Here is a 19,845-nt window from a genome sequence, read left to right as displayed (position 1 = left end):
CACCATGAGCACAAATGTATATCTCTATCAGGCCTTATTTCACCTCTTGGATACATATCAAGGAGAGAAATTGCCAAATCATATGCTCCTTTTCCTTCTTTTTTGAGGAACTTTTTTCACAGCAGGGTGCTCTTTGGTTTTCTGAGGCTTATCTCAAAGTCACTGTGATTCTGCCTACCTCGGCTTCCTAATGCTGGGATTACAGACATGATTAGTATGCCTAGCTATGCCAAACTGCCTTTTAAGACAAATTGGTCACTGATCCCTAAGAGAGATTGTATAATTATCTATAGATATTTTGCTCAGTAAAAGTTTCACTCAACGGGAAGATTATATATTTTCAATTTAATTTTTAATAGTCAAAATAATTTTAATTATTTTTCCTTATTTCATTATTATGATTATTACTATTATTGGAAGTACTGGTGATTGAATTCAGGGCTCTGCACACACAAGTCTTACATCATTATTAAAAAGGAAGATAAAACATGTTGAATAGTTACTTTGGATAGGAATCTAACAGGAATTGCACACTGAGATTTTGGGTTTGGTTCTTTTCTGCATCGGTCGCTATTAGGTTTCCTAAAAATGATAGGAATAGTTCATCACACTATGATCAAATCTGAAACTAAAAACTTCTCAAAATCCCTGTAAATGCTTATGTATAATTAACAATTAAACTTGATAGGCACTGAGCGTATAAGGTGCTGATGATGTTGTTTGTGCTTCCCATTGTTAACTACCTGACGCTTTTCTGGATTACTCTGTGTTTTATTCTCTAGAATATTTCTATAAACTATTTGTGTCCACAATTAAGACAACTAACCAGGACTGTGAAAAACCTGGGTATTTCTTGCATTTTAACCCAAACAGCAAGGTGCTATGAAGGTCTGAGTTTGATTTCATTCTCTCTGCCAATTTACCATGACTGAGTACAAGTACCATTGAAATTCAAAGACCCTGTGAGAATGAAAAGCGAACGCTGTAGAATTGAGAGTGTGTTTGAACTAAATCCTTAACTGGGAGGTTGATTTAAAAACCTTTGGTTCCTTAATAATGTGATTTTCAACTCAGTATTTCATCATAGGCATTGTTACTCCAGGATTCAAAAATACCCCCAAACTATGTTTCCCCAGAAAGGAGACTTGGTAATGAAATGGAACACAAGCCTGCTGGTGCTGGATTATCACTTCTGTCTGTTAAATATCACAGCGCTTCCTTTTCAGTCATTCTTGCCTTGCTACAGACAGAGCCAATAGATTCTGAGATCCACAATAAAGGGCTTTTATTTTTTCTTTTGACTTAAAAAAAAAGATTTAGGAGCAGATATCCACAACTAAACACTGAGTCAAACTCCAGGAATCCAGTTGTAGAGAGGGAGGAGTGCTGAGCAAAGTGGTCAAGACCATGCTGGGTAAACCCAGAGAAAAAGCTCACCTGAGCAAGTGGGAGTGCACAGACCCCAGTCTGACCACTGGGGAACCAGAGTAGGACTAACCCAGACCCCCTGAACATGGGTGTCAGCTGGGAGGCCAGGGCAATCTATGGGACCTCTGGCAGTGGAACCAGTATGTTACAATAACACTTCCCCGTCAGCCTGGTCCCAGTGCCAGGTCAGCCCCAAATAACACACAAGACACTATATTAATTAAAATCTGTTGGCCGGTGACTAGGATTTCTTATAGGCTAGCTCTGTCTTAAGTATTAACCCATAATTACTAATATATATATTTCTAAATGGTCTTATCTTACTGAGAACACCAGACTCATGCGTCCTCTCCTCCTGGGATCACATGACAACTTTCCTTACTGCACTTCTCAGAATCCTCCTTGTCTCCTGGTCCCATCTATCTTGCTTCCCTATTGGCCAACATTGTTTTATTCATCAACCAATAAGAGAAACATATGTATAGAAGACTTCCCCCATCATCTCCTCTTTTCTGTCTAAGTCAAAAGAAAGGTTTTAACTTTAACATAGTAAAATTATATATAACAAAATAGTTATTAAACAAGAGCTATCATTACAATATTTAGTTCAATAACGTTTAGCAAGATTAAAAGAAAATATTTTATCAGCGGGGTGTTGGTGGTGCACGCCTTTAATCCCAGCACTTGGGAAGCAGAGGCAGTCAGATCTCTGTGAGTTCAAGGCCAGCCTGGTCTACAGAGAGTTCCAGGACATCCTCCAAGACAATACAGAGAAATCCTGTCTAGAAAAACCAAAAGAAAAAAGAAAGGAAAGAAAAAAAGAAAAAAATTTATCTATCCTGTCTTTGTGAGTCTAAAGTCCTATATGTAACTTATATTTTATCATAACTAAGGAAAACTATACCCATGACTATCCATCTTCAACTCCATCAAAGACCACAGAAGGATAATATATAAACGCTAGAATTGACAGAGACAACTCGCTGCCTGGTCAATCACCCGAAGTTATTCTGTAATGTTCCATCTTCGGCTAATAGGTCATACTGTGTCTGGCAGACTCCTTAGCAAAGTAGGAAACTTTAAATTGTCCACCTGTAATTGGTAGTTTGTCAGTCACTTTTCTCTGTGTCCTGTAGGATGTCTGGCAGACTCTTCCATGAAGCAGGAACCTTGTCCATCTTGTTTCAGCAGTCACTTTTCTGTGGGTCCTGCATGTCCATTGTATAAAGTCAAACAGTCCAGACAAGAGAAGTTTCTTGTCCACATGGCTTGCCATATTGGAAGTAAACTCCATAATGAGTTTCTTCGATGTCCATCTTCCCTTCTGACACAATTGGTGTTGTCAGGAGTAATCGTCTCATTGTCAAGAAAAATCTTAAACCATTTTAAAAGCCATATTCTTTATGTCTTTGAAAGGTTTGAAGAATGCCTATCCAATTGAAATATATCTCTATAAATCTAGAAAACCTAAATAACCTAACTATAAATTTTTACTATTATAAGTAAATATAATCTGTATTTAATTATACACTACATTTTAAAATGAGCTGTACAAGCACAATACCTAACCAAGAGAAGAAATATACATATCACAAAACTGACCTTGAATTTGTATCCATAAATGTAAATCCATTCCGATATAAAGTATTCATTCTCCCTTTTACCTTTAAAAAGAAATTGGTTGTGATCATTAACCATTTATAACCAACCCCTTGAAAATGAAAACAAAAATTTATAAACAATTTTGGGAATTTGGGTGTCGTTCATTTCAAACTACTTCCTGATGGTTGGGGGTGCTGTCCACATCATATAGGGATCATGACAAAACACAGAAGTCATTGTCCTTGCTAAATCATTTTGAGAAGCTTCAGCCATTGCACAACTGTTTCTGAGAATTACAGACTTTTACCACCCATGTTTCTTCCCTACAAGATTAATCAGACATAGATATTTGATCTTCAAACACTTCATAGACCTGTAGAATATGGCATTTAAATGTTTTAATATTAGTACTCTGATGAAAGGAGACACAATTGCTCCTGACAGCACCAAGCTTTCCCCCAAAAAATGTTGGGCACTGATGTCACTCCTTCTGGACTCCATTCTCTCCTCAGTTAACGGCCTCTTGGGCAAAGAACTGCTCCCACCTCGACCACTGACTTTGGACATGCTGTCCTACTATGCTTGCAGGAAATAAACTTAGAAGACTTCTAACCCTTGCCAAGAGAGCCTTTCTAACTCCCTGCTTCTGTGTTGGTCAGTCAGATACTCTAGATATTAGCCAAAACTGGTTGCCCCTACACTGCTGTGATACTTTGGGTGACTGTCCAGGTAGCCTGCTCTTTCTATCTTTATTGCACCTTTGGGAAGTTGCTCGCCTGCACTTCCTGCCTACCTGAGTATTGCTATCCTCCTTCTCAGGTCTCTGATGATGTTGAAGATTAGACTGTCACAATTATTGTTCTCTCTTCCTAGATAGCAATATTAGGTACAAGACTTAAACTTTCCACCTTAGGTCAACCCCATAGCAATTTCTGCCATGCCTCTACCCTAGGACTGGATATGTAGTTCTTGCCATTTGCTCTTGTTGCTTCACTGGTAATAGGTCTTAAGTGTGTTTGTTCTTACTTTTCCTTCTCTTAGTGCATACTTGATGTTTGCTGTCTTTTATATAGTTTTGTATCAAGCCTAAATCTTTTTCTTTAGACTAAAAGGGGAATTGTAGTGAGATAACCACCCCACCCACATCTGTAGCATTGACCACTCCTGTTTTTTTGGGGGGTGTCACAGGTGCAGATGTGACAGAGGGTAGGACTAGATCTGGAGTTCCAAACCCCAGCACTCTCTCTTGCTTCTGGTTGGGTCACATAGGACAGGCTGGGTGGATCTTTGGAGCTGGAACCTGAGGCAGTCACCCGCCTCTTGTGTGAGTGCATTCTTCCAGAATAAACTTCACTTAACCTGTACTGAGTTTAGTGAATCTTTATTCCTACACAATACCAGTATTTATCCCTAATGCATGGACTTTGGGAGCCCATACCCTATGGAGGGATATTCTCTCAGCCTAGATACATGGGGGAAGGCCTAGGTCTTGCACCAAATGATGTGACAGACTTTGATGATCCCCCATGGGAAGCATCACCCTCCCTGGGGAGAAGAAGTAGGGTGGAATGGCGGGGTGGTAGGGGGCATGGGAGGATGGCAAGGAGAAGGAACTGGGATTGGTGTGTAAAATAAGATTATGTTTAGTTTTAAAAAAGCTTTAGGGAATCTGCTGTGATATAATGTCTTCTACATATGACAGGGAAATTGTACCCATGAAATCTCAGCAATATGGCTGTTGTGGGAATTACTTAAACAATGTAAAGATGTGATACATTTGTTTATGCTGTGGAATACTACTTTAATTATGTGAAGGTGTGCTATATTTGCTTATGATGCATTTGTTCATTTATGTAAAGATGGGATACATTTGTTTCACTTTGCCTACCTAAAGCACCTGATTGGACTAATAAAACAAACAAATGGCTAATAGCTAAGCAGAAGAGGGACAGGCAAAGCTGGAAGGCAGAGAGGATAAGTTAGGAGGAGAAATCTAGGCTGGAGAGAGAAGAAAGAGGAGAATGAGGGAGAAAGAAAGGGACATGCCCAGGGCCAGAAGCCAGGCAGCCACCAGACAGACAGACAGAAGAAACAGTGAAAGTAAGAGGTACAAAAGGAAAGAGGTAAAAAGTGCCAAGGAAAGATGTAAATGAGGAAAAACAGATTAGAATAAGAGCTAAGCTAAGGTTGAACATTCAAAACTAATAATAAATCATGGTGTCATGATTTGGGAGATGGTTGGATGCCTCCTCAAAAAGTACCATATGGCTTCCTAAACAAGACCTGAAAATGATAATACCAACTGACAATGCCCCACCCTTAGAAGCAGCTTCACAGACGATTAATGTTTGCTGATCTTTTCCAAGGAGGAGTGCCCTGATACATGATCCGACCCAAGTGGTCAGCCCTAAACACATATACATATGAGTGACATTAAATTAACTCAACAGGTTGTATTTATAAATTATGCATAAGTGTGACAATAGTAATTAAGGAATCAGAAGCCATGAATTTGAGAAGGAAAGTGGAGAAGTTGTAGGGAGGACAGGATGGGGGAAATAATACTTACATATGAAATTATAATAAATATTTTATTACTTTTTGTTATATGTAAATGTTTATGTAGGGTCTGTGAATGTGAGTACAGGTGTCTGAGGAAGTCAGAGAAAGGCGTTGGATCCTCTGGAACTGGAGTTACCTTGTGTTGTGAGTTGTCTATCTTGGGTGCTGGAAACTGAACTGGGATCCTCTACAAGAACAATAGGTGAGTCATCGCTGCAGCCCCTATTTTATTTATTTTAAAAATCTAATGGCATTTTTATTTAGCTAGCAGTAGCATACAAAATCACTTATAATATGCAGCAAGACAACAATGTACATCTTGCCACAACACACTGAAAGTGTTTCACTGTTGTCCGTGGACCCACTTTGCTGGGGCGGGGGTGGGGGAAGACTTAATATAAGTAAATATTTTACACGTTAATTTGAAATTTCTTTGTTGCTGTTTCCTTCAAAGATAAATAATGTGTATGGTCATTTTTATTTAACGCTCTCTTTTTTACGAAGTAAAAGCCACAGAGGTAAGAGTCTGAATGTGAGATCCGTCATGAATACTGCTCTATGGGTTCAATGTGGCCAGCAGAGAACTTAGTAACTTCCATAAAGAAAAAACAAAGACAGTTTTAACATGAACCTTGTGCATAACTTCACCTCTAGGAGCATGGGCTGATAAGATACATAACATTGTAAATCATGACTTTTAGGCCTCTCTTTACCAAGCATTGTCAGGTATACATTGATACGGCTTCACAGTTAGAGTGCAAGCAGTGAAAACTGGTAGCCAGCACTGAAACCCTCCAGCAGCCTCCCTCGGTCCGTCTTGTCCTTCTCCAATCTCTATGTGCGCCCACTCACTCCAGCAAGATCCACCCCTCCCAGTACTCAGAGGGGGGCGCTCTGCTTCCTAACTCTACATTTATTTTTGTCCCTCTTATTTTGAGGCCCTACATTTATTCTCATCCTTGCTTCTAGGATTTACCCAGACACATTGTTCTCAGTATGTGTCCCTTACTATCCCCTTTTTCAGGGGCTTCTCATACTGTAACGCTGCCTAAGAAGAAAAGTAAATGAGGAAAGAGGGGGAAGAGGGCTGTGCAACCTTCTGCCTTCTGACTAGAATAAGTTTACTTCCTGCCCTGCGATCAGGGGTCCCTATGAAGATATGATACCATGGTTGACAGCAACTAAAATGGACTTCATTTCTGGCCTTGAACTTGATGATCACACTCTAAGTGTGTTTTCCTGTCTGTAAGTAGAGGAAAAAGTCCTACGTAGGTTATTCAAAAATTAAGCACAATGGCCTGCAAAATGACTTAACAGTTAAAGGCGGCTTGTCCATCCAGTCAGATGGCCTGAGTTCCAGCCTGGGACCCATACAGGGAAACCGGACCTGAGGAAAACTGTTTTCACACACACACATAAATAAAATGTAAAAACAATTTTAAACAAATAAAAACCTATTTTAAGAATTTCAGCACAAAACACACCGTTTTTAAAGTGTACCAGAACAGCCTCCATCAACCGTCAGTTGTTTCCACTAAACCTCTATCTTCCTTGGAAATGACCACTCTAAGTTCTCCTTCTCCTCGGACTTCAAATTAAAATGAACTGGTAGGCCAAACAGAAAGGTGTTACTCTGTGTTACATCAGCAGCAACTAGGGCTGTGTTTTGTAGACCCTGCATTTTTCCTAAGCCTGCTCCAGTGGTATTGAGTTCCAGGTCTGCTTCAAGTGCTCTAGTCTAGCACTCTGCTTTTAAAGGATACAAGCAAGTTCAGAGTCACGGAAAACAAAACAAACAAACAATAACCCAACAGGGAATACAAAACCAGAGCTCTGTGCGTTAAGCAGCGGGATCCAAAATGCATCCTGACACCAGATGGGCAGTATTTAGTGCTCTGACAGTCTTGGAGGACACAGAAAAAAATTACTCAAGGAGTCCTTCTTTCCAGGCTGTTTTACGGAGAATTGAGACTTGGGGAAAATCCTGCGGCTTCCTTCCTCCTTGGGAATCTAACATCAACCAAGCCAAAGAGAAATGAAACAATTAGGGTGTAGAGTGGGTGGGTTCCTAGCCCATCCTTTGAGAGGAGCTCCTTAGCTGCAAGCTTAAGGCTTGCACATTAGTTGGCCCTCCAGCTGATGGGAGCCCTGCCTAGGCCTAAATGACTGGCAGAGCAGGAACTTAATGGGCTTAGTCTCAGGTCTGGCAAGAGCTCGCAGGGAGGGGCTTTCGTCAGTAGTGGGACGTGACATAGGCCCAGTGGGCGGGGGAAAGGCTAGCGGAAAAGGCAAAGTGGAAGGGAGGGACGGAGGGAGGGAGGGGTAAACAACTAAACGGGAGGGGAAGCAGACCTAGCTCAAATTCTCAGGGGAGCAGGCGGCGAAAGGCAGGAGGAACGAAACTCCGGAACCGGTGCAGGAGCTGTGGGCCCGGTAGGAAAGGTGGGGACCGAGGCCTGGAACTCCGGGCTTGTCCTGCAAGGAGTCACGTGAAGCCTCTTTCTGGGCCAGGAAAGCTGCGCTGTGGCCCTGCCGCTTTCCTCTCTAGGTCTCCTGAGAGGTTGCAAAGACTAGGGGGCCTGGCTTGAGGAGTCCCGGCCTTGAGGAGCCTGCCTGGGCTCCGAGGGCGCTGATCTCCCAAAGTCTAATTTGAAAGTTTGGCACTCTGGGCGGGTTCTGCACTTGGTTTGCTCTGCTCAGTTTACCTGCTGAGCTTTTAGGGGCTTGTTGGGGCAGCTGATTCGGAAGGGAGGGGAAACGGAAGGTGGAGGCCTCTTTTCCTCCCTCGGGATTTCTTTAACAAGCTTTGACATCAGAACTTTAGCTTTATCTTCTTGTACATGTATTCCCAGCACTTAAGTTCATCTCCTTAGATCTCTTAGCGAAGTTTATACAGTCCTGATGTTGAGTGGTGGCTATAAAGATACCTTGGGTATAGTGATGACTGCCGAGGAGGACAACTTCAAATCTGCAACGACATAGAGAAAGGAGATTGACAAACGCTTAATTCCTGCACTTAAGGTTCCTTTATTCGTATCTCCAGAGAAGAAACCTCTGTAAGAAGAGTCCCAGGACTAGATACCCACTTGACTTATTCCTTTATAGTTTACATAGACCGAAGGAATGTCCAACAGTTATCCTTGAGGCCTGATACCATTCTAGAAATAACCAGCTCCCTTCAAAGAAAAGAAAGGAAACGAAGGAAGGAAGGACAGAGGAAAGAAAGAAAAACCACAGTGCACACTGAAAAGAAATATTTCTGCCCATTTCTGACTGTTGCTGGGTCAAATAACGATATTCAAAAAGATAATTTGAACTCCAGCTTTACCAAATGTGTCTTTATGAAATTATATTTTCATATATGGAAGCTGGATGGTGCCTTAGAGTTATCAAAGTTGCTGGGCAATGATGATGCACACCTGTAATCCCAGCACTGCAGAGGCAGGCAGATCCCTGTGAGTTCCAGGCCAGCCTGGTCTACAAAGCAAGTCCCAGGACATAGCTGCATAGTGAGTCCTGTCTCAAACAACCAAACAAACAAAAAATAGAATTATCAAAATCATGAAAACATATGTCGTTTTGGAATAAAAGAGCAAATGGATTTTTTGTTTCTATTCTTGGATTCTGAACCCCAGGGATGTCCAAGTACTGGGTTTTTTTTTTCACAGTTAGTGAAAGCTAGTTGCCGGGGTGGTACCTGAACTCTACACTCTAATTCCTGGCACAGCCATGTCAGGTAGCTTCACAGCACAGATGAGCAAGATCGGGTACAGAACGCTGCTCCAGCAACCCTGCTGGAAGGTGTTAGGAGGGAGCCTGATTTTCTGACTCTGAAGTCTGTGCTCTCCCTTAGACTGTTTCCACTCTGTGTATATATAAGTTTGTCTGACCTCCAACAGAGACTAAAGTCATGATCTAGAATTCAGCATATGAGTCATTTCTGGTGGCCTGGTCTGGTGACATACACCTGCACAAACTATTCAGGAGGCCAAGGTGGGAGGATTTCAAGTCCCAAGCCAGCTTGGGCTATAGAGTAAGAACCTAGGTCAAAATAGAAAATTAAAAAGGGGCTGGTACTAAAGCTTAGTGGCACAGTGCTTTCCTAGCATGCACGAGGCCCTTTGACCAATGCCTAACAATAAAAAACAAAGTAATATTATTTTAAAGAGAGAGAGAAAATGGCTGCTGGTTTGAAGAACTTAGACCTATAATGAGTCTGTCTGCTTGCAGCTCTGTAGTCAACAGAACTTTGTAGAGGTTACTTGGCCCTCCTAGGCACACGGAGGTCATTGATCTCTAAGTCATGACTCAACGTAATAATTTATGAATTTATGAAAATAAGATACTGCTTTCAGCTAATGATATTTTGGTCACATCTGGTGTTGAAATTACAAGGTAGTCAGGAAGGGCTACTTTATTCAATCAATAAATATGTACTCTGCCTGAATACTCACGTGGACTATAATGAGAGCAGGACAAATAAAGGCACCAGATTCTTGAGTTCATATTCTGCTTGTGGGTGAAGGAGCCAACAAGCAAATTAATATACAGATACAACTTGTAAGTAGGGGGCTGGGATGGATAATGGTGGAGAGGGTGCACTATTTTATTTGGTGATGGACATGCCTCACCAATTTAGCTTCTGATGTAGGAAGATGAGAAGAACTTAAAGATATCTCTTTTACTGGGACCTACAAGGGCAAGGGAGTCATGAAAGAATTTGATGCATTCTGGGACTTCTGGAAGGTTTCAGTTTCAGTATCTGGTTCAAGACGAAGTTGGAGATCTGTATAGGAGCAGGTTATGTCGGGATTTGTGCCATTTGGAAAGGACCATGGCTTTCAGTGTACTAACTACAGGGAACAGGGGAGTAACACGGAGGTGGATGTGATGAAACCCAAACACAAGCTGAGAACAGGTCTGGTGACATCAATGGCAGTGAAGTTGTCAATGTCACACAATCAGCACATTTTCCTGATGTTTGCTAAAACCCTTCAGGGCCCTCATTTGACTTAGTTTTCCTTGTCTTCATACTCACTTTCTTTTCCCCCATATTGCTAATCCCCATATAACACACTATATTTATGACTTTGTTGTTTATTTTGTCTTGTAAGAATGTCTCATACTTGAGGACTGAGGTGTATCTGAGAGAGACAGGATCTCTCTATGTAGCCCCTGTTGGTTTGTCTTCTAAGCAATTCTAGATTCTTATCAAGCTGACAATCAACACAAACCATCCCTTAGTGTAGACATATGAAGTGACCTAGGAATACATTTTCATTGCCTTTAGTCTCTGAGACTGGAGAATTTGTTGGTGCACCCTCACCTAGTCTGCCTTACAGACTCCAGGAGATCTGAGCAGCATTCAGCCAGGAGTTTCTGTGTCCAATTCACCAGATACCCCGAAAGCCTTGTGGAAGGTGCTGGCCGCACAGGGCTTTCTATTGTGACTAAATGTCCCTTTCACTGTTGGGAGGATGACAGGCACACTGCTTCCCACAGTGCCCTAGTCAGCTTCATGATTTTCAACAAAGGTGAAAAGAATAGCAGTTAGATCAGTGATTCTCAACCTGTGGGCCACAACTCCTTTGGGGGTTAAACAAACCTTTTCACTGGGGTCACCTAAGACCATCAGAAAACACAGATATTTACATTGTGATTCATAACAGTAGCAAGATTACAATTATGAAGTAGCAACAAAAATAATTTTACCACAACATGATGAACCATTTTAAGGGTCACAGCGTTAGGAAGGTTAAGAACCACTGATTTAGATGCCCAGTTACATTCTGCAGGAACAGCCAGGGTCAAAGTAAAAATACATACAGAATCGATAACCAGAAAGGGTGGAAGTCAATGCTCCCGTTTTTTATTTGAGGGTGTGTGTGTGTGTGTGTGTGTGTGTGTGTGTGTGTGTGTGTGTGTGTGGTGTGTGTGTGTGTGTGTGTGTGTTGTGCTGCCAAGTTTTCCAATATGGAGGAATGATCATGGATGAGTTATGAAGAGACATTCCTTCCCAAATGTAGTTATCAGTGAATGCATTTCCAAAATTGATTTGTCACCAAAGGGTATTCGAAATGAGTCATGTGTATTTACCTTTGCCTAATATATTTTTTTCATGCAGCTTAAAGGGCATTTAAAATACGATTTCCTCACTATCCTACTTGGATATCAGAACATGAGTTTGGGACTTGGCTCACTGAATCCTGTAGGCATCGTGCTCTCTTTGACTGTGACTTAAACAGAAGTGAAGCAAGGAACATTGTGCTTTGGGCAGAGCCAGGCTGTATTCTGAGGGGCGCCAGCTATAAATCCATCCTCCCTAGAGGTTAACAATCAACGTTCTCCCCTTCTTGTACTCAACGAGTGATATGATGATGATAAATTGCTTGGACATGACTGCCCCAAGCACTGGTGTGATGAATTATGTTGTTCAGGGCATGACCAAAGATTCTCTATTGTCAGTCTGTGATATTCGGTATTGACAATATTCATAAATAGCCTTCTGCCAATTTTGATCTCGCTTTGCATGTTAAATTCTCTAACGGGTGTGACGATTGGTTCTTAGGCAACTCTGTTTCCTGCTGAGTTCACACGTAGATAAGCAGCCTTTTGTTTCTTCTGCTCCCTCCTCATTAAGATGGTGTGAGCTGTGCTTAGTTATACACGGTAAACATTGTCTTACTTCACAGAAACTGTTGTAATAATAATTATTAGTCTTTTTCACTAAATCTGCAGTGATAACAGCTTATCTTACAGTGGCTTAATTGGGTAACTATTTGGTGTTTGAAAAGCATTTTGAACAGAATATTGGTAAATATTGTTATTAATTTAATGCTCTTGTGTGTAATTAAAAGCTCATGCTTCCACAAAGTCTTCAGTATTATTGAGAATCAACAAAAATTTCTATCCAAACTATCAATACAGATATTGATCTTTAAAATATTCTAAATTTTTCATGAACTCTTAAATCTATCTCTTTTTTTAACCCCACCACACTGCTACATGTCCTCTCCATTACCTGGTTCACGTATCTGAAACGTTGAATGCTGTCAGTCTTGTTCTCTGAAAGCCGAAAAGTCCCCACCCCAAATCAGGGCTAGTTCACCCCATACGACTGCTACATGCATCGTGTGATAGCTGTTTAGTTTTTCAATTAGCTTCTCGGTTTACTTGATCTAAGGCCATGTGCTCAACTATCACCTGGTGTCATCAAAATCTGTCACATCTTGGTATGTTGAATTACATGTGTCTGGCCTGCCTTTCCTAAAGTCATCATTCCATTTTTAGAACCCTGAACCTCCAGGTAGCTAAAGGGCATTTCTGTAGCTTAGATTAGATGGCCTTCATTACTGGGTTATGTATTTTTCTTTGGTCTGTGATAACAAAATGCCACAAACTGGGTGGCTTAAAAAACAAAACAAAACCAGAAATGAATTCTCTCACAGTCCAGAGACTGGAAGTTGAAGATGTATGTGTCAGCTATCCAGGCCGTCTCCTTGGCTGGCAGATGGTCATCTTCTTCCTGTGACTTTGCCCTCACTCTGTGTCTGTGTCCTGACCCCCTCCTCGTATGAAAACTCCCAGTCCTATGGGGTTAGTGCTGCCATAGCAACCTCATTCTATCCAAGTTCCTCTGTAAGACCTTTTCGACAAGCAGTCTTGTTCTGAAGTACTATGGGTTAGGAATCCAAAAGTGTAGGTAGTGGAGGGACAGGATAATTCCAATGTAGTATGGTAAAGGCTTCTCGAAATGGCCACTTTGGGAGTAATTTTCCTTATCAAATATGAGCTGCTAAGTGACAAATGCAAGTTCATGCAGTCTGTCTTATGCAAGAACTTCTCTTGAGTATTATTTGAAAAGGAACTTTCCACCTGTGAGTGAACATTGATATAATTAGATTTAAAATGAAGCCACATCATTCAGTGAAGGAGTCAGAATGTATTAAACAACCCAAACACAGTCCACAATATTCCTTACTATCCAAACTGCAACCATTCAAATATTTTCCTTAGTAATTTGCAAGCGTTTTTGCCCAAGAATTTTCTGTAAATCAAAAATATGCTTTTGACTGTATGGTAAATTCTAGGCTAGGTTGGGCTAAAACTAAATAAATAAATAAATAAATAAATAAATAAATAAATAAATAAATAGAAAAGAAAAATATGTAAGAGGCAATGAATGATGTGTGCAGCCTGTAATGATGTAAGATTTGATGCTTAGGGGACTGAAGAAGATGAAGTTTACATGCACGCATTAGATAATTCTTATGTAAGAAGAGTGGTTTTAGTTATATGATTGTCAATTTCATTTTCAATTTGGGGTCACCCAGTAAGCAATGCATGCAGGCTTTTCACTGAGGGAATTTCCTAAGAGGTTTAAGTGAGAAGGACTCACTCACCCTGAGTGTGGACAGCACCATCTCATGGGCTGGGAACCTGGACTGAATAAAAGGGGGAAAGGAGTAAGTGAACTGAACACCAGCATTCATCTCTCTCTGCTTCCTGATTGTGATGCAATGTGACCAGCCTCCTCACGCTTCTACTGGTATGCCTTCTCCTCTACGGTGGTCTGTACCCTAAAACCATGGGCCTCAATTGGTTCTTCTTCCTTTTCATTGTTTCTGTTCTGGTCCCAACAATAAAGAATGTAACTAATACAAACTACCAGTTGCTCCATTGAAAAAGTGCTGCTGAAACCCTATGCAAGAAGACTATGCTATGAGAATGCCTTTCCCTGCTCAATGTGTTTTCTTATTTCTATCATATGATATGTCTATTATTTCCACAACTCAGTGCTTTTTCTACTAGTTTAGTGAACTCTTGGGATATTGTTTCTTGAATTCAGTTTTTTACTTGGGAGTCTGTTAATTTACCACTACCCTAACCATTAAACTTCCTGCCCAATACTATATCTAAAAATTACCCCTCTGCTGCATGTAGCAGGAGCGGTCTAAGAGGTTGACATTAGGCAAGAGTGTTTTGCAGAGGGGTAATTTTCTGAAGCCCAGGCTCCTTCTGCTGTTGGCAGTTCCTGTCCAAGTTTTCTGTAGGACTGGAAACTCCCTGGACGTCACTAGTCTAAGGCCCAGTATAGGTTTCCATTGATTTCTGTGCTGCCTTGAACTTGACTCATCATCACTTAGCCCACTTAGCACAGTTTTCAAAGGTGGTTCTCTTTCTCCTCTATTGAAATATCTTGTTGAAACTCAGTTCCTTAGTAGGACAGCATTCCATACCTCAAATACTGACATCACCGAGACCTTTCTGTGATACAGATGTGGAGAGGCAGAGGCAGAAAGGGAGGGCTCTTAGGCTCAGTGTTCCAATGGCCATTTCAGTCAGCCTTTATTTCTCCTCAGCAAGATCTTTCCACTTTTTGTTTATAAATGTTTTTGGGTAGACAGAAGGGAGTATTTCAAAGTAACAGTTCCAGATATAAAACGCTCTTCTTCAAGAGTCTATGGAGTTTTTTTTTCAATTGTTAGACTTGTGCCATATATAAGAACATTCTCACTTTTGTTGCAATGTAGATCTTCATGAGCCTACTACTACTGATTCTTTCTATAGTATGTTCAAAGAATATATGGAATTTTAGTGTATTATTGCAAAACACAATACAGTATAATGACATTATAAGATGTATGTGTATGTATGAGATTGTTTTCGTTTTATTACATTTTTGTAATAAGTTTATATGATTTATTGCTTTTTTTAAATTTTATTTTCTAGTTTAAATTTAGATAAGAAACGAGGTTGCTTCACAAGTCAGTTCCAGGTCCCTCTCCCATTCCCTCCCCTCCTCCCGTGCTCTCCCCCCACCCCCCGTTATCCACTCATTCCCCCAGGGAGGGTGAGGCCCTCCATGGGGGTGTCCATAGTCTGTCATTTCATATAAGGCAGGGCCTAGACCCTTCCCCAAGAGTTCAGGGTGAGAGTGCACCTCACATTGTTCTATGGGAGTCCAAAGTCCGTGTGTATACTTGGGATGGGTACTGATCTGCTGCCCAAGGCTCAATAGATTCCCTAGGCCTCCTCACTGACACCCAGATTCAGGGGGTCTTGATCAGTCCCATGCTGGATTCCCAGGCTGATGCCTGGGATTCAAGAGTTAACCTTTGTCTGGTCAGCTGTTTCTGGGGGTTAAACCAGCCCAGTCTTAATCCCTTTGATCATCAGTCCTCCCTCTCTGTTACTGGCTTTCTTGAGTTCAGCTCAGTACTTAACCAAGGGAGTCTGCCTCTTCTTCGATCAGCCACTAAATGAAGTTTCTGTTTCCCAGACTCTCTGGCCATAGGATTGTAGGCTGGCACTCCCCAGATCTATGTCTAAAATCCATATATGAGAGAGTACATGCCATGTTTCTCTTTTTGTGACTGGGTTACCTCACTCAGGATGGTTTCTTCTAGTGTCATCCATTTGCCTGCAAATCTTAGGATTCCATTATTTTTTTCTGCTGAATAGTACTCCATTGTGTAAATGTACCACATTTTCTCTATCCACTCTTCAGTTGAGGGACATCTAGGTTGCTTCCAAGTTCTGGCTATTACAAATAAAGCTGCTATGAACATAGTGGAACAGACATCTTTGTTGTATGAATGGGCATCTTTTGATATGCCTAAGAGTGGAGTTGCTGGGTCTTGTGTAGGTTTATTCCCATTTTTCTGAGGAATCTCCATACTGATTTCCAAAGTGGCTGAACCAGTTGGCACTCCCACCAGCAATGGAGGAGTGTGCCCCTTTCACCACATCCTCTCCAGCATAAATTGTCATTGGTGTTTTTGATTTTAGCCATTCTGACAGGAGTGAGATGGTATCTCAGAGTTGTTTTGATTTGCATTTCCCGGATGGCTAAGGATGTTGAGCACTTTCTCAAGTGCCTCTCAGCCATTTTAGACTCCTCTATTGAAAACTCTCTATTTAGTTCTGCAGCCCACTTTTTAATAGGGTCCTTTGGTGTTTTGGAGACTTGCTTCTTGAGTTCTTTGTAAATTTTGGAGATCAGCCCTCTGTCAGATGTGGGATTAGTGAATATTTTTCCCATTCTGTGGGCTGCCTTTTTGTCTTGCTGACTGTGTCCTTTGCCTTACAGAAGCTTCTCAGTTTCAGTAGGTTCCATTTATTAATTGTTGATCTCACTGTCTGTGCTACTGGTGTTATGTTCAGGAAGCGGTCTCCTGTACCAATTCGTTCAAGGGTACCACCCACTTTCTCTTCTAAGAGGTTCAGTGTGGCTGGATTTATGTTGAGGTCTTTGATCCATTTGGACTTAAGTTTTGTGCATGGCGATAAACATGGATCGATCCGCATTCTTCTCCATGCCAGTCTCCAATTATGCCAGCACCATTTGTTGAAGATGCTTTCTTTATTCCATTGTATATTTTTAGCTTCTTTGTCAAAGATCAGATGTTCATACGAGTGTGGGTTAATACCCGGGTTTTCAATTCGATTCCATTGGTCTACCTGTCTATTTTTGTGCCAATACCAAGCTGTTTTCAGGACTATAGCTCTGTAATAGAGCTTGAGGTCAGGGATGGTGATGCCTCCGGATGTTGCCTTGTTGAACAGGGTTGTTTTGGCTATCCTGGGTCTTTTGTTTTTCCATACAAAATTGATTATTGTTCTTTCAAGGTCTGTGAAGAATTGTGCTGGGATTTTAATGGGGATTGCATTGAATCTGTAGATTGCTTTTGGCAGGATTGCCATTTTTACTACATTGATCCTACCTATCCAAGAGCATGGGAGATCTTTCCATTTTCTGAGGGCTTCTTTAATTTCTTTCTTTAAAGATTCAAAGTTCTTACGATACAGGTCTTTCACTTGTTTGGTTAGCGTTACCCCAAGGTATTTTATGTTGTTTGTGGAAATTGTAAAGGGTGATGTTTCTCTGATTTCTCTTTCAGCCCTTTTATCATCTGTATATAGTAGGGCTACTGATTTTCTTGAGTTGATCTTGTAGCCTGCCACTTTGCTGAAGGTGTTAATCAGCTGTAAGAGTTCCCTGGTAGAGTTCTTTGGGTCATTGATGTAGACTATCATATCGTCTGCAAACAGTGAAAGTTTGACCTCTTCCTTCCCAATTTGTATTCCCTTGATCCCCCTTTGTTGTCGTATGGCAATAGCTAGAACTTCAAGTACCATGTTGAAAAGGTATGGAGAGAGTGGACAGCCTTGTTTTGTTCCTGATTTTAGAGGAATTGCGTTGAGTTTCTGTCCATTTAGTTTGATGTTGGCTGTTGGTTTACTGTATATGGCTTTTATTATGTTTAAGTATGTCCCTGTTATCCCAGATCTCTCCAAGACCTTTATCATTTAGGGGTGTTGGATTTTGTCAAAGGTTTTTTCAGCATCTAGTGAGATGATCATGTGATTTTTGTTTTTCAGCTTGTTTATATGGTGGATTACGTTGATGGATTTTCATATATTGAACCATCCCTGCATCCCTGGGATGAAACCTACTTGATCGTGGTGAATGATTGTTTTGATGTGTTCTTGGATCCGATTTGCCAGTATTTTTATTGAGTATTTTTGCATCAATGTTCATGAGGGATATTGGTCTGAAGTTCTCTTTCTTAGTTGTATCTTTGTGTAGCTTGGGGATCAAGGTTATTGAAGCCTCATAGAAAGAGTTTGGCAAAGACCCTTCTGCTTCTATTGTGGGGAACACTTTGAGAAGAATTGGTATAAGCTGTTCTTTGAATTTCTGGTAGAATTCTGCACTGAGGCCATCTGGGCCTGGACTTTTTTTGGTTGGGAGACTTTTGATGACAGCTTCTATTTCCATAGGGGTTATAGGTCTATTTAAATTGCTTATCTGTTCTTGATTTAGTTTTGGCAAATGATAGCTGTCCAGGAAGTCATCCATTTCCTTTAAATTTTCGAATTTTGTGGAGTACAGGTTTTCAAAGTATGACCTAATGATTCTCTGGATTTCCTCAGAGTCTGTTGTTATGTCCCCCTTTTCATTTCTGATTTTGTTAATTTGCGTGTTCACTCTCTGCTGTTTGGTAAGTTTGGACAAAGGTTTGTCTATCTTGTTGATTTTCTCAAAGAACCAACTCTTCGTTGCATTGATTCTTTGTATTGTTTTCCTGGTTTCTACTTTATTGATTTCAGCCCTCAATTTGATTATTTCCTGGTGTCTACTCCTCCTGGGGGGGTTTGCTTCTTTGTGTTCTAGAGCTTTCAGCTGTGATGTTAATTCTCTGGTATAACTGTTCTCCTGTTTCTTCATGTGAGCACTTAGTGCTATGAACTTCCCCCGTAGCACTGCTTTCAAAGTGTCCCATAGGTTTGGGTATGTTGTGTCTTCATTCTCATTGAATTCGAGGAAGTCTTTAATTTCTTTTTTTTATTTCCTCTTTGACCCAGGGATGGTGCAGTTGAGCATTATTCAATTTCCATGAGTTTGTAGGTTTTCTGCAGTTTGTGTTGTTGTTGAATTCTAATTTTAAAGCATGGTAGTCTGATAAGATGCATGGAGTTATTCCAATTTTTTTGTAGCTGCTGAGGTTTGATATATTGCCAAGTATGTGGTCGATTTTTGAGAAGGTTCCATGTGGTGGTGAGAAGAAGGTATATTCTTTTTTATGTGGATGAAATGTTCTATAGATATCTGTTAATCCCAGTTGGGACATTACTTCTATTAGACCCTTTGCTTCTTTGTTGAGTTTCTGTCTGGTATTCCTGTCTAGTGGTGAGAGTGGTGTGTTGAAATCTCCCACTATAACTGTGTGGGGCTTTAGATGAGATTTAAGTTCTAATAATGTTTCTTTAACGAATGTGGATGCCTTTGTATTGGGGGCATAGATGTTCAGGATAGACACTTCATCTTGGTGGGTTTCACCTGTGATGAGTATGCAATGACCTCTTTCATCTCTTTTGATTGATTTTATTTTAAAGTCTAGTTTGTTAGATATTAGGATTGCTACCCCTGCTTGTTTCTTGGGTCCATTTGATTGAAAAATTTTTTCCCAACCTTTAACTCTCAGGTAATGTCTGTCTTTGATGGTGAGGTGTGTTTCTTGTATGCAGCAGAAGGAAGGGTTCTGTCTCTGAATCCATTCTGCTAGTCTGTGTCTTTTTATGGGTAAGTTAAGGCCATTAATATTGGGGGATATTAATGACCATTGATTGCTCATCCTTCCTCGATTTGCGATGGTTGTTGTTGGTGGAATTATGTGTGGAATTTCACCCCTTTGTTCTTTTGGCCGTTGGTAGAGAGGGATTCTCTAATGCTTATGTTTTTCTGGT

General features: G+C 40.8%; 1 protein-coding gene across 3 annotated transcripts in view; it reads left to right on the top strand.

The window, feature by feature from the left end:
• The first annotated feature begins 7,931 nt into the window (after positions 1-7,931).
• The window catches only part of Pter (phosphotriesterase related), a 69,972-nt gene continuing 58,058 nt past the window's right edge, over positions 7,932-19,845 (top strand). For 2 of the 3 annotated variants that reach the window (XM_040755471.1, XM_013121384.3), the window contains exon 1: positions 7,932-8,025. The gene's annotated coding sequence lies outside the window, so the exon portion shown is untranslated. Of the gene's footprint in view, positions 8,035-19,845 lie in introns of all 3 variants that reach the window. The other variant, XM_005081257.4, reaches the window with a different exon arrangement.

Source organism: Mesocricetus auratus, unplaced genomic scaffold (assembly GCF_017639785.1).
Source record: "Mesocricetus auratus isolate SY011 unplaced genomic scaffold, BCM_Maur_2.0 Super-Scaffold_100013, whole genome shotgun sequence".
In the NCBI taxonomy this organism is placed as follows: Eukaryota; Metazoa; Chordata; class Mammalia; order Rodentia; family Cricetidae; genus Mesocricetus; species Mesocricetus auratus.
The sequence above is the reverse complement of the archived record's forward strand: the minus strand, read 5'-3'. Positions and strand labels throughout refer to the sequence as shown.